Raw genomic sequence first — 15,230 nt, forward strand, 5'->3', positions numbered from 1 at the left:
AATTAATGTCAATAAAAAAAATAAAACTGGCAAACATGAATGTTAAAAATCTATAAAAACTGTTTACATGCAAGGGTGTCCTGAGAAATGTGTCAGCATTCCGCCGGTTTACGAATTTTGTTCTCACACCTTTAGGATACTCACATGACTTTTAGCCTTAAAAAAAAACAATATGGAACCAATCTCTGCAAAGAAAGGATGCTAATACGTACGCAGCGAACTGATTCTCACATCTATAGTTTCCAATTTAGTTTCTGGGAATTAAAGCTTCTGTTTGTTCGCGTATTGTTTGTTTCGAGTTAGATATTAAAATAAACTTGATACACTAATTCTCAAACTACGTAATAGTTGTTTTCACTATTTTTTAATGTGTCGAGAGACGAAAGCGACGATCCAAGATTTTGCAAGTTATAAACGACTCCGTATGAGGCCGATTCAGACTCTCAGGTTGAACGTGATTCTTAGCACAGGACAATTCACCTCTGACCAAAACCCTGCAATTCTTATATACACAACACAGCATTGTACCAGGAAATTACATGCGTATCAAGCAAATGCCAATTCGAAAATATTCATGTATTCTGTAACTTTTATGTAACTAAAGTTTAAACTCCATAACACAACCATGTAAATGAAGGTTAGCATTCTAATGGTATATTCAAATGGTATGAAATGCAACGCGACTTCACTGAAGCAGAGGGGATTTAATTCAGATGCTGCTCTCTTGTAAATGAATTTCAGTATATTGAAGACATATTCAATATCTTATATTGAAATGCAAAACAAAGATATCAGGACAAGTATTACTCCATATAGGAAGATACACAAACTGGGTTTTGGAGAGAGAGAGAGAGAGAGAGAGAGAGAGAGAGAGAGAGAGAGAGAGAGAGAGAGAGAGAGAGTTGAAACATGTAGAATATTACTACCCGAGTGTTCCACTGACTATGAAATATTTCCTTTACACACACAAACATGCAGAGATGAATACATATTCGTTATCATTTAATAAGGACGAAAGCAAGCCCATTAGGAAACGGTTTACGATGTAAACAAAATAAGGGATTTTAGACTCCCGGTTACAGACTTCCTGACTGCTGACGGTTTTCTAAATCGGAGATGAGGTCGTTAGGAACCTTCGAGATTCAAAATACAAATTAACAAGTCTCACGGATGGAAGGCATTAACCAGAATATCATGCATATATTATTTTAATACATTTGATGGGCTCTCAACTTTGCTTTTCTCGAAATATGGAAATATTTCATCACGATTTTCGTGCAGGAAATTAGCCAAATGACTGAAGAGTTATCGAGGTCGTGCTCCAGTTATTGCAAAGGAGCTTGAATGCCTTAGTCTCTTGCATCTGCAGCATGAAAATAAATATGGCTATTGGGGGGAGAGAGAGGGGGAGAGAGAGAGAGAGAGAGAGAGAGAGAGAGAGAGAGAGGACATTTTACAATAAAAAAATTTTTCTGTTGACTAAATGTAGTAACTATTCTTCATGTGAATGATGTAAGGATGTTGGTTGGTTAAAGATGAATATAAATCTGAAATATAGTGTCTCAGTTTCAATATTTTTAAATAAACGCTCACATACACACACACACACACACACACACACAGCAAGGCATGGCAAAGTCAGATTTTCGTACCTCTTTCGAAGTTAAGGATACCTTAGTTTAACCAGACCACTGAGCTGATTAACAGCTCTCCTAGGGCTGGCCAGAAGGATTAGATTTATTTTACGTGGCTAAGAACCAACTGGTTACCTAGCAACGGGACCTACGGCTTATTGGGAATCCGAACCACATTATAGCGAGAAATGAATTTCTATCACCAGAAATAAATTCCTCTAAATTAGTAAAAGATGACATGGGAACGTTAAGATTCAATGAATGAAACAGACTGATAATAAAGGTCTATTGCTAAAATGAATTAAGCGAATTCTTCCATTGTCCCGTGATGTACCCCTCGGTCATTAGAATCCACATTACACGTTTGCGCTCGCCGTCCATTCATAACATCCAAATCAGCAATGAAAACCCTCGCGTGAATAAATTCTCAAAGTCGTTTCGTGGGCAACGCACCCGCCTCGAATATTCTATGACTGCATCATTTCTGAAACAATTGTTTCAGAGAGGCATCCATTCCGGGAAGACATTGCACCGGCAATCTATGGAATTATGTAGTAACGATCATTCTATGAAATCATTATTACTGTCTACGCGTCTCTGGTGTGACAGAATTCTCACTTTAAGGGCTGGCGGAACAAGTCCATTAGGCCAACCTCGTTTTAGGGAGTTGTCTGACTAAACAACTTGTTCCTCAGTTTCATTGTCTAATTTTGCCTGACGTCTTAATTAGTTTCAAGAAAGACGTTAACAAAACGGTTGACTGATCATACCACTGTAATTTAACAAATCTAGAACATGCATTCAATGTGTATTTAACAGATTCAAACACAGCATCAGACGAGAAATTTCAGAGGTCATCCTAACTGCCTCTTTCTCTTTCGCTGTTTTAATAAATTTTATTTCTATATTCTTTGGAGAAGAGAATGGATTTACTTTCTCTCTCTCTCTCTCTCTCTCTCTCTCTCTCTCTCTCTCTCTCTCTCTCTCTCTCTCTCTCTCTCTCTCTCTCTCTCTCTATATATATATATATATATATATATATATATATATATATATATATATATATATATATATATATATACTCTTTATTCTTTGTTATTACCTCCCAAAAACCCTCTTAGTGTTTGCTCTTTGTTTTGAAGTAAAGGATCAGCTGTGTCCTTATATGTCCTCTGGTGTCATCTATAAATATCCTTGCCCTCAATGTATTTCAGGGATTTACGTGGGATCCACCAGTAGGCTCCTTAAGGTGCGCATTGATTCACATCGGGGAGTTAGTTTCCAGAGCACTCCGATATCAGGAACCATTCAAAACAATGTAAAACCTACATTGAGAACAAAGATTTTAGTGTCATCGGTCATACTGCCAACCCTCAAGATTTAACAGTCCTAGAGTCGTTATTTATAAAAACTTGTACCATCAATAAATACTCATACATCCGTTGGTCAATTGTATTTAGCTCAAGTCCTTACTCTGGTGGTTTCTTTCTATTTAGTTCCTTACTGCCTCAACTCTAGGTTGGTTGTGTTTTTGTTTTTAATTATTTCATACATATATAATATAATATATTATATATATTTATATATATACATACATATATATATATATCTTTATTATACATAAATATACATATATTTATATATGTATATATACACTCACACATACACACAATATATATATATATATATATATATATATATATATATATATATATATATATATATATATATATATATATATATATATGGAGGTCAGCATAAGTGATGCAATTTCTGGTAGGAAACTGAACTGAAAGCGATCCCTCATTCACGCATGAGTCATTCACTAGATTACGCACTCACTCGTCGGCCTCATGCTAATTATCTGCAGTTATTGGCTCTTGACACTGAGAGTTGCCCAACCTTCTCGCAAGTTATTGCAAACCAAATTCCTATCTATTTTACATGCAACGCCAAGACAGAAACTAAATGTAACTTAATTAGAACAGACCTGTGACCGCCACCTGGTGCAGGTGAACCACTTGAACAACAATGCTTCACTCTGGATTTAGTGGAAGGTTCGTTAGCCTCGTGACATTTGGCTTTCGGCAAGGTCACGCACTGGCATGAATTTGAATATTCAGTAAGAATATCTCTACTGAATATGCATGTGTCCCTTGCTTACACATCCTAATGCGTGTTCCTCATTTGGCGAAACAGAATGGCGTATGAATCTGCAGTGAAATGATTATTTATTTCTCAAGAAGAAGACTCGTGGGATTGTCTCGCTATATTTGGAGGATTAGCCTCTCTCTATTTTCGTAACAGATCATTTTCTTCGTTTTCTGCATTTGAGCTATTTAGCATCTGTATCTAATCAGCCCACCTCCTTCAACCCTCAAACCCCTTTCCCCTACGCAGACAAGTTTAAAGAGAGATGGCAGCTAAAGCCACGGACCTGCAACACAATTTTAGTTCGATTTTAATCGAGCTATTTGAAGGCCAGAACATTGTTAACTTAACCACTCTTAAATTTTTTGGAGTATACTTCCTTAGTGACAATTGTTTGGTACATGTTCAATGTAACAACTATCTTTTGTGAATATATCAAGTTTCACCAATTTCTTTCATAAAGGTATCAAGGATGGAAGTTTTAACATGACAAACGGATCACTAACTCACAGAATCGTTATGCATTCCTTATGTATCTTTCCATTAACGTTATTCACTGACTCGTCATAATTTCCTTACCCCTGCCTTTGCTTTCTGATATTGTAATGAATCCTCAATAGTTAGCATGGTTGAGGGACGATATTCTGATAATATAGGAACACTTGATATGTCTAGAAACTGTTTTTCCTTCACTTAAAACTGAGATAGTTTAAGACTGTTGAACATTTATGGTCATGTCATCAACCGATTTTGAAAATATGTCCCTCTTATTCATAACTCAAAGTTAAATGTCTCCATTTGTGAGATATTTCTTTCGATTACATATTATGTTTCAGTATTCGGAATAATTTTTACCGTTTTGGGGGGGGCCGGGTTTGGCAATGGAACTAAATTATTAATTTACAAATGAGTATTGGTATGACGTTTATACAATAATTATTAATAACTGCAACAGCCTTCACACAATACGGGAAAAGAATCAATTGTGACAACCGCAAGGGACGTTGATATGGTTTATTCTTTTTTTGAAAATAAGTGAATTAATAACGTTTAACTAAATCCTTGCACTGCTCAATGTTTTTTTAAGGATTCGGCTTTCCAGACATACGAACATTTCCAGGAATAAACCATCCTCTCCTGGTGTCTTACAATACTTTAACTGTTTTATTGCCTTAACTACTTCTCCTAGCCTGCTCTCACCTTCATCAATATTTAAATCTTCCTGGGCAGGCGGTATATCCTCCTCTGGGGGAATTGGTCTATTAAGAACTGTCTCAAAGTGCTCCTTCCATCTATTTCTGATTTCAACATTTTTGGTCAATAAATTACCTCCCATATGCCTGACTGGTATGTCCTTACGCTTACCAGCACTGTCACTCAGCTCTCCAATTGCTTTATCTGCTCTCCTTTGACTCTGACCATCATTTTTATTGATTAATTAATTTTTCATTGACAGATCTTCTTTTATCTCTCTTAGTTAGTCTTTTAACTTCTGAATCAAAACTCAAGTACTTGGTTCTTGCTAATTCAAAATCTACATCGCTAACAAAATGCATTTCACTTCTCAATTTTGCCTCACCTCTCTTTTTGATCGTAATCCACGTTTCTTCAGACATCCACATCTTTTTCCCCAATCTGGGTCTCCTTCTGATCGTACAACTGGCGGCCTCTTGCAAATCTTTATTCACATCCCCCGACATTTCATCTACATTTCTCCCTCCCTCCTCCAGTGCTTCCAACACCAAAAACTTATTTCTGCATTCTATTCTAAATTCTTCCTTTTCCTCTCCTTCCCTTCTAAGCATATCAATATCGTGCCTATCAGCAACAGGTTTTCCCTTCTGACTCTTTAGCTTGAGTCTTCTTTTTGCAATGCTGAGATGATGATCACTCCCAAAACCTGCTCCCCGATTAACAAGAACATCTAGCAAAGAGCTTCTATGCCTTTCACTAATAGCAATATGGTTAATCTGATTTTTATATATTCCACACGGTGACTCCCATGTCGCCTTGTGTGTGTTGTGATGCTGAAAAAGTGTGCCCCCAATGACTAAGTCATTTGTTAGACAGAAACTCCCAAACCTTACTCCATTGTCACTCATCCTACCACCAAATGGGTCATTAACAAAAAATAAGTTTTATTTCTTTTTTAAATATGCTTCACATAACAAAATGACAGCGTTTTAGTATGTAGATGCAATGAAGCTATTTCCCTGAAGTTCTCCATTTAACGAGTATTCAAATTGAAGGCTTCGGTAGTCTATGCCGTCTTTATACTCGCTACATGTAAATATTCTATCTAACTTTGGTGTCCCTCGCGAACGTCCAAACTATATCCACTGCCGCGAAACGCTCGGTGCTATATCACACAAAAGTTCGGAAAAAACATGCATTTGTACGAGTAGAAATTCAGTGCTTAATTTTGTTGAATGAAGGTGGAAGAGTTTGATCAAACTTGAAAGCAATTAATGATGCTTTGCAAAAGTCAACTCTGGTAATTGTCCTTACTGATATATACCACAAAACACTTGTATATATTTATCCCTCTTTAAAGAGTGGTTTCCGTTTTTCCTGATATGCTGCCCTGTGATGTTTGGCTAAAGAACAGTACGATTTCATTTTTATTTCGATCATATAATCGAGTACGCAATAATTGCATACCATTCTGTTCATTAAAAATAGCGATGTGATATGCAACATCAAATCTGATTCCAGCATTACTTAAACTGTCTCAGAAATTCATTGCTGACTTCAAATGTGATGTCAGGGTTTACATAATTTTGAAAGCATAGATTATGCATCGTATTGCTTTCGTATCTAAGATACTAAAGACGGTCTTATTTTTCCGGAATATCCTTCAGACAAATATATTCACAATCTCTAGGCGGAAAATCGATGAATCTTTAGTTACATGAGCTCCTTCGATAGAGCGAATTATAACTACCAAAAATTCTTATTCTTGAACGCTACTAATCAGAAGTTTCTAGGTATCTTTCTTAAAAAATAACGTCTGGATTAACCAAGGTATCAGATTTGAATCCCTTCAACCTACTTCTCTCGAGCGGGAATCGTGCTAATTTACCTCTGTCTTCCCTTTCGAGTCGAGATACTTGTGTTCGTTGATGATGAATTGCTGTGGCATCTCCTGACTAATTGCGCCCCCACACCACTTCCCCACAATCACCACAGCTGGCACCTGCAGTTAAGGCTAGCGGTCAATACTGTACATCATATTCAACGGCTCCTTAATGGCGCCTTACCATTAGAGGGCCCTCGAACGACGGCGCCTGGAGACGTCAAAGGAAGGTTATTCATTTTTTCTTTATGGTGATTTTTTTTTCTGCAGACACACGAAATTGATTTTTCACTCTCGAAAGGAGAGACGTAGGTTAAAGGGATTCAAATCTGATGCCTTGGTTAATCCAGACGTTATTTTTGAAGGGAGATACGCAGAAACTTCTGATTAGTAGGTTCAAGAATAAGAATTTTTGGTCGCTAGAATTCGCTCTCTCTCGAAGCTCAGGTAACTAAAGATTCATCGATTTTCCGCCTAGAGATCGTGAATATGTTTGTCTGAAGGATATTCCGGAAAAATAAGACCGCCTTTACTATCTTAGATACTAAAGCAATATGATACATAATTTCTGCCTTCAAAATTATGCAAACCCTGAAGTCACCAAAGAAATTCTGAGACAGTTTAAGCAATGACGTGAACCAAATTTGATGTTGCATATTGCATCGCTATTTTTAAGGAACAGAATGGTACATATATATATATATATATATATATATATATATATATATATATATATATATATATATATATATATATATATATGCAAGAGAAGCTGCTACATTTCGATGAAGGTAATATGAAAGGCAGAGTGCTTCCAAAACAGCGCTTCTCTTCGTCAAGTCGCTGAAGAGGAACTTCATTAAACTTCGCCAACCAGGATGAACGGTACATGCTCTGGACTTGGAAATGCTCACGGCTTCTTCCGATAATTACCTGTAGCTAAGATTTAACACACAGGCACAAGCGATCCAGACTTAATTACATGGCGGTATTGTCACAGGTGAACGTCCTCCGCTATCGAGATGTCCCTCTCAAACGTCCGAACGAGTTCATTTAAGTTCTCTCTAACTCAAAAAGACATCAGCAAAACGATTTCGAAGGAGGTGTTTAAACCCCAAATATTTTAGGTCGATGACGTACATTTGTAATCAAAATTCTTTCCTCAAATAAGTACGGAAGGGATAAAAAAAATGCTTGGTGGTATCACTGGAGACTGCCAAAGAATGGATGCCATAATAAGAAACAACGTTGCAAGGAACGAAAAAAAAAAAAGGTGGAATCGTGAAAACTGATGATTGATGGGATTTTAAGCGACATTAGGAAAAGCCCATAAATCACGTGAGAAACTTATTCATACCTTTATCAACGGCTTTTTGATCAAGAAAATCCATCCATTCTTGTATAATGCAGCTTCATTTCTGCTCCTTTTCTCTTAACAAATCCTACGTTCTTTTCTGCAATTGATATTCAACCATTTTTTTTGCTTGTAAGCAACATCGTCAATAAACAGGGTGTGCATTAATATGGGATACACAGTGTTGAAGAGAGTTTCTTATTATTCTGTGAAACTGCTATAAGAAAAGGCAACATCATGCAACATGTTAGCTTTCCCGATTATTTATATATATATATATATATATATATATATATATATATATATATATATATATATATATATACTTCTGTTCTTTGATATATAATATATATATATATATATATATATATATATATATATATATATACATATAAATATATATATGTATACATATATACACGTGTGTGTATATATATAATATATACAACATATATATATAGTATAAAAATATTATATCTATAATATATATTATATATAATATATATAACATACTAGTTGACCAACCCAGCACTGCCCGGTATAAGTCTGACAACCGATAAACTTTCTCTCTCTCTCTCTCTCTCTCTCTCCCTCTCTCTCTCTCTCTCTCTCTCTCTCTCTCTCTCTCTCTCTCCAACCCTCCCTGTCTTTTTCCTTCTTTCTTCTCCCTAACACCCCTTCTACTCTCTCTCTCTCTCTCTCTCTCTCTCTCTCTCTCTCTCTCTCTCTCTCTCTCTCTCAAGTCAGAGTATTCCCGCTAAATTCCGCCTGTTTATTTTGGAATCATCAAAATTCCACTCCAGATTGCTCTCTCTCTCTCTCTCTCTCTCTCTCTCTCTCTCTCTCTCTCTCTCTCTCTCTCTCACTAATTAAACAAGAGCAAAATGTAGGCAATCGTATTAATAATAATAATAGTAATAATAATAATAATAATAATAATAATAATAATAATAATAATAATAATAATAATAATAATAATAATAATAATAATAATAATAATAATAATAATAAGCGTGTCTGTGTTTAAGCTGATTTTACCAGTCTAGGCCTATGGTACTTACCACAATCCTAGCTTGAGAATCACGTCTCTCTCTCTCTCTCTCTCTCTCTCTCTCTCTCTCTCTCTCTCTCTCTCTCTCTCTCTCTCCACATGAGGCGTTGTAATAATTCGACACATTTCACCATTAGCTTCGTACTAGACGTGGAGCAATCATGCATAGGCCTAGACCGATCAAATCAACAGTTTCACTGAGACAAATTTATTATTATTATTATTATTATTATTATTTTATTATTATTATTATTATTATTATTATTATTATTATTATATAGAAGACATTGAAGCTCTATTTCCACAGTCTGTGTATTGGTACGATGCGTGAAAGTCCATAGCGAGGGAATGAAAGGCTTCTTTATGTAAACATTCAAACCTCGATTTTACTTAAATAACAACTAATTTCAACAATTTAATACAATATATAGATTAAAAATACAGTTTTGTTTCCTCATGCCATAAAACTCATTCTTGGTTTTCGCTGAAATTGAGAAAATAAATCGATTTACAAACCATTACGAAGCAACTTTGCACTTCAGGCTTTTGACGCCATATAACTTGTCCGAGCTTAAATATTTTGATATAATATAAATATCTATCTTTAGACTAACCACTATACCAGTGCACCAGTGTGTGTGTGTGTGTGTGTGTGTGTGTGTGTGTGTGTATGCTTTGGCCATGATATTTCCTGTCACAATCTGAGTCCTCCTAAATTGTCTCAAATCAATCGAATTTTGACCGAGTACTTTCCAGAGAACCGAAGCCTTTTTTTTTTTTTTTGGCATTGATTTTTCATAACTCTTCTTCCTCTCCTGCCCAGATCCACTTCGGCCTAAGGGGCCTCTTTCCCTCACTGTATAAATGCATTCATTTATTGTACCAATACTCAAATTAAGTAGTCACTGATGCCTTTGGGTCTTAAGTTCAAGTTCTCTATAACTAATCCCCCGCTTCTCTCTCTCTCTCTCTCTCTCTCTCTCTCTCTCTCTCTCTCTCTCTCTCTCTCTCTCTCTCTCTCTCTCTTCTCTCTCTCTCTCTCTCCAACACACGTCATTCATGGCTTACGGTGTCCAGATACCAGCAGAATGGCCAGTTATTCTTTCTTTCTTTTGTCATCTACGATAATCGGTATCGTTTCTGTCCATATTATCATTAGAAATTTCTGTTGTCTGCGATTTGTAGAATTATCTTGTTTTTATTGAGAGAGAGAGAGAGAGAGAGAGAGAGAGAGAGAGAGAGAGAGAGAGAGAGAGAGAGAGAGAGAGGGAGAATATTCTGTGGCTTTTCTCACTTTCTAGAATAAGTCTTACAGGTATTTATATTCATGATTTATACTTTTCATTTTACTATGATTTATGATTTGAATGAAAAAGGCGCGGAAATCGAGCGGGAAAATCCTATGACTTAAACTGACCAACGTATTTCAACTGAGATTCGCAACTATCGACCTTATAGCGAGGGAAATAGAGCCCAATTTCTCTATTAAGATATTTTACAATACTTTTAAGATATTCTGTTTTACATTAATTTACAGTGCGTGTCAATCTTACAATTATTTTTCTTAATAGACATTGCAATCTTAAATAATGTTCTCGTTATTCAAAGTCCCTTCATGTTGCTGCTGTTCATTAGTCGTAAATATTATATATTTTATGATTTTCTCTCCTCGGCACAAGGCTCGGGCATTGTCGCCTGAATCAGCCTGCCCAAAATGTTGTTGTCATGCCCGTACAGCCACTGAGAGACTGATTTAGATGTAAATCTATCAATAAACCTCCAAATTTTTCCCCCTCTCCACAAAAGACAGACTGTTTGTTTCCTTATTAAGGATGTTGACAGAAGTGAATGGGTATGCGAGTGGGCATTTGGGCATTTGAGCCTTTAGGCCTTTGTCCTTACTGTTTGTTTAAGCTCTGTAATGTCATTTCACATAGTCACAAACATACATACACACACACCTACATCCACACACAAAAACACGATCGTATTCTAGATGATTCAAGCAGAATTACCAAAATGAAGGCATCTGCAAGAATAGATCCAGATATCCGACTATTTGCCCGCTTTGACAGAGATCTTCTATTAGAAGAGTCTTCATCAAGGGACATAGCATACTTGAAGGAAATGAGTTCCTGCTTTCTGCAGAGCTGGTCTTCTAGATTATTCTAGCAAAATTACCAGAAGGAAGACATCTGCAGGAATAGATCTAGATATCCGACTATTTGCCCGCTTTGACAGAGATCTTCTATTAGAAGAGTCTTCATCAAGGGACATAGCATACTTGAAGGAAATGAGTTCCTTCTTTCTGCAGAGCTGGTCTTCTAGATTATTCTAGCAGAATTACCAGAAGGAAGACATCTGCAAGAATAGATCTAGATATCTGACTATTTGTCCGCTTTGACAGGGATCTTCTAGAAGAAGAGTCTCCATCAAGGGACATAGCATACTTGAAGGGACAGGACTGAGTTCCTTCTTTCTGCAGAGCCGGTCTTCTAGATTATTCTAGCAGAACTACCAGAAGGAAGACATCTGCAAGAATAGATCCAGATATCCGACTATTTGCCCGCTTTGACAGAGATCTTCTATTAGAAGAGTCTTCATCAAGGGACATAGCATACTTGAAGGAATTGAGTTCCTTCTTTCTGCAGAGCCAGTCTTCTAGATTATTCTAGCAGAATTACCAGAAGGAAGACATCTGCAAGAATAGATCTAGATATCCGACTATTTGCCCGCTTTGACAGAGATCTTCTATTAGAAGAGTCTTCATCAAGGGACATAGCATACTTGAAGGAAATGAGTTCCTTCTTTCTGCAGAGCCAGTCTTCTAGATTATTCTAGCAGAATTACCAGAAGGAAGACATCTGCAAGAATAGATCTAGATATCCGACTGTTTGCCCGCTTTGACAGAGATCTTCTATTAGAAGAGTCTTCATCAAGGGACATAGCATACTTGAAGGAATTAAGTTCCTTCTTTCTGCAGAGCCGGTCTTCTAGATTATTCTAGCAGAATTACCAGAAGGAAGACATCTGCAAGAATAGATCCAGATATCTGACTATTTGCCCGCTTTGACAGAGATCTTCTAGAAGAAGATTCTCCATCAAGGGACATAGCATACTTGAAGGGACAGGACGGAGTTCCTTCTTTCTGCAGAGCCAGTCTTCTAGATTATTCTAGCAGAATTACCAGAAGGAAGACATCTGCAAGAATAGATCCAGATATCCGACTATTTGCCCGCTTTGACAGAGATCTTCTATTAGAAGAGTCTTCATCAAGGGACATAGCATACTTGAAGGAATTAAGTTCCTTCTTTCTGCAGAGCCGGTCTTCTAGATTATTCTAGCAGAATTACCAGAAGGAAGACATCTGCAAGAATAGATCCAGATATCTGACTATTTGCCCGCTTTGACAGAGATCTTCTAGAAGAAGATTCTCCATCAAGGGACATAGCATACTTGAAGGGACAGGACGGGTTCCTTCTTTCTGCAGAGCCAGTCTTCTAGATTATTCTAGCAGAATTACCAGAAGGAAGACATCTGCAAGAATAGATCCAGATATCCGACTATTTGCCCGCTTTGACAGAGATCTTCTATTAGAAGAGTCTTCATCAAGGGACATAGCATACTTGAAGGAAATGAGTTCCTTCTTTCTGCAGAGCCGGTCTTCTAGATTATTCTAGCAGAATTACCAGAAGGAAGACATCTGCAAGAATAGATCCAGATATCTGACTATTTGCCCGCTTTGACAGAGATCTTCTAGAAGAAAAGTCTCCATCAAGGGACATAGCATACTCGAAGGGACAGGACTGAGTTCCTTCTTTCTGCAGAGCCAGTCTTCTAGATTATTCTAGCAGAATTACCAGAAGGAAGGCACCTGCAAGAATAGATCCAGATATCTGACTATTTGCCCGCTTTGACAGAGATTTTCTAGAAGAAGAGTCTCCATCAAGGGACATAGCATACTTGAAGGGACTGAGTTCCTTCTTTCTGCAGAGCCAGTCTTCTGGATTATTCTAGCAGAATTACCAGAAGGAAGACATCTGCAAGAATAGATCTAGATATCTGACTATTTGCCCGCTTTGACAGAGATCTTCTATTAGAAGAGTCTTCATCAAGGGACATAGCATACTTGAAGGAACTGAGTTCCTTCTTTCTGCAGAGCCAGTCTTCTAGATTATTCTAGCAGAATTACCAGAAGGAAGGCATCTGCAAGAATAGATCTAGATATCCGACTGTTTGCCCGCTTTGACAGAGATCTTCTATTAGAAGAGTCTTCATCAAGGGACATAGCATACTTGAAGGAAATGAGTTCCTTCTTTCTGCAGAGCCGGTCTTCTAGATTATTCTAGCAGAATTACCAGAAGGAAGACATCTGCAAGAATAGATCCAGATATCTGACTATTTGCCCGCTTTGACAGAGATCTTCTAGAAGAAGAGTCTCCATCAAGGGACATAGCATACTCGAAGGGACAGGACTGAGTTCCTTCTTTCTGCAGAGCCAGTCTTCTAGATTATTCTAGCAGAATTACCAGAAGGAAGACATCTGCAAGAATAGATCCAGATATCTGACTATTTGCCCGCTTTTGACAGAGATCTTCTAGAAGAAGAGTCTTCATCAAGGGACATAGCATACTTGAAGGGACTGAGTTCCTTCTTTCTGCAGAGCCAGTCTTCTAGATTATTCTAGCAGAATTACCAGAAGGAAGACATCTGCAAGAATAGATCCAGATATCTGACTATTTGCCCGCTTTGACAGAGATCTTCTAGAAGAAGAGTCTCCATCAAGGGACATAGCATACTTGAAGGGACTGAGTTCCTTCTTTCTGCAGAGCCAGTCTTCTGGATTATTCTAGCAGAATTACCAGAAGGAAGACATCTGCAAGAATAGATCTAGATATCCGACTATTTGCCCGCTTTGACAGAGATCTTCTATTAGAAGAGTCTTCATCAAGGGACATAGCATACTTGAAGGAACTGAGTTCCTTCTTTCTGCAGAGCCGGTCTTCTAGATTATTCTAGCAGAATTTCCAGAAGGAAGACATCTGCAAGAATAGATCCAGATATCTGACTATTTGCCCGCTTTGACAGAGATCTTCTAGAAGAAGAGTCTCCATCAAGGGACATAGCATACTCGAAGGGACTGAGTTCCTTCTTTCTGCAGAGCCAGTCTTCTGGATTATTCCAACAGAATTATCTTATGTCCTTCTGGAGTCCTTCTGGTGTCCCTCTGGAGGCCTTCTGATGTCCATCTGGAGGCCTTCTGGTGTCCCTCTGGAGGCCTTCTGGTGTCCCTCTGGAATCCTTCTGGTGTCCCTCTGGTGGTCTTCTGGTATCCCTCTGGAGGCCTTCTGGTGTCCCTCTGGAAGCCTTCTGGTGTCCCTCTGGTGGTCTTCTGGTATCCCTCTGGAGGCCTTCTGGTGTCCCTCTGGAATCCTTCTGGTGTCCCTCTGGGGGCCTTCTGGTGTCCCTCTGGAGGCCTTCTGGTGTCCTTATTGAGGCCTTCTGGTGTCCCTCCGGAGGTCTTCTGGTGTCCCTCTGGATGCCTTCTGGTGTCCTTCTGGAGGCCTTTTGGTATCTTTATAGAGGCCTTATGGTGTCCATCTGTAGGCCTTCTGGTGTCCCTCTGGTTACCCTCTACTGAAGTGGTAGGGAACTTGCCAGCCGTTGACTCTCATCCTCAGAGCTCGTCCGTTGAACAGCCGTTGACTCTCCACGGGAAAGTTCGTCCGCCTGATGAGATGGGGGGATCTCACCAGCCGTTGACTCTCACCAGGAGAGTTCGGCCATCCGCTGAACAGCCGTTGACTCTCCCCGGGAAAGTTCCTCCGCCTGACGTGATGGGGGGATCTCGCCAGCCGTTGGCTTTCGCGGGGAGAGTTTGCCTGTCCGCCGAACAGACATTGACTCTTCCCGGGAAAGTTCCTCTGCCTGCTGAGATGGGGGGATCTCACCAGGCATTGACTC

This window comes from Macrobrachium rosenbergii, chromosome 39, assembly GCF_040412425.1.
Source record: "Macrobrachium rosenbergii isolate ZJJX-2024 chromosome 39, ASM4041242v1, whole genome shotgun sequence".
Lineage (NCBI taxonomy): Eukaryota > Metazoa > Arthropoda > Malacostraca > Decapoda > Palaemonidae > Macrobrachium > Macrobrachium rosenbergii.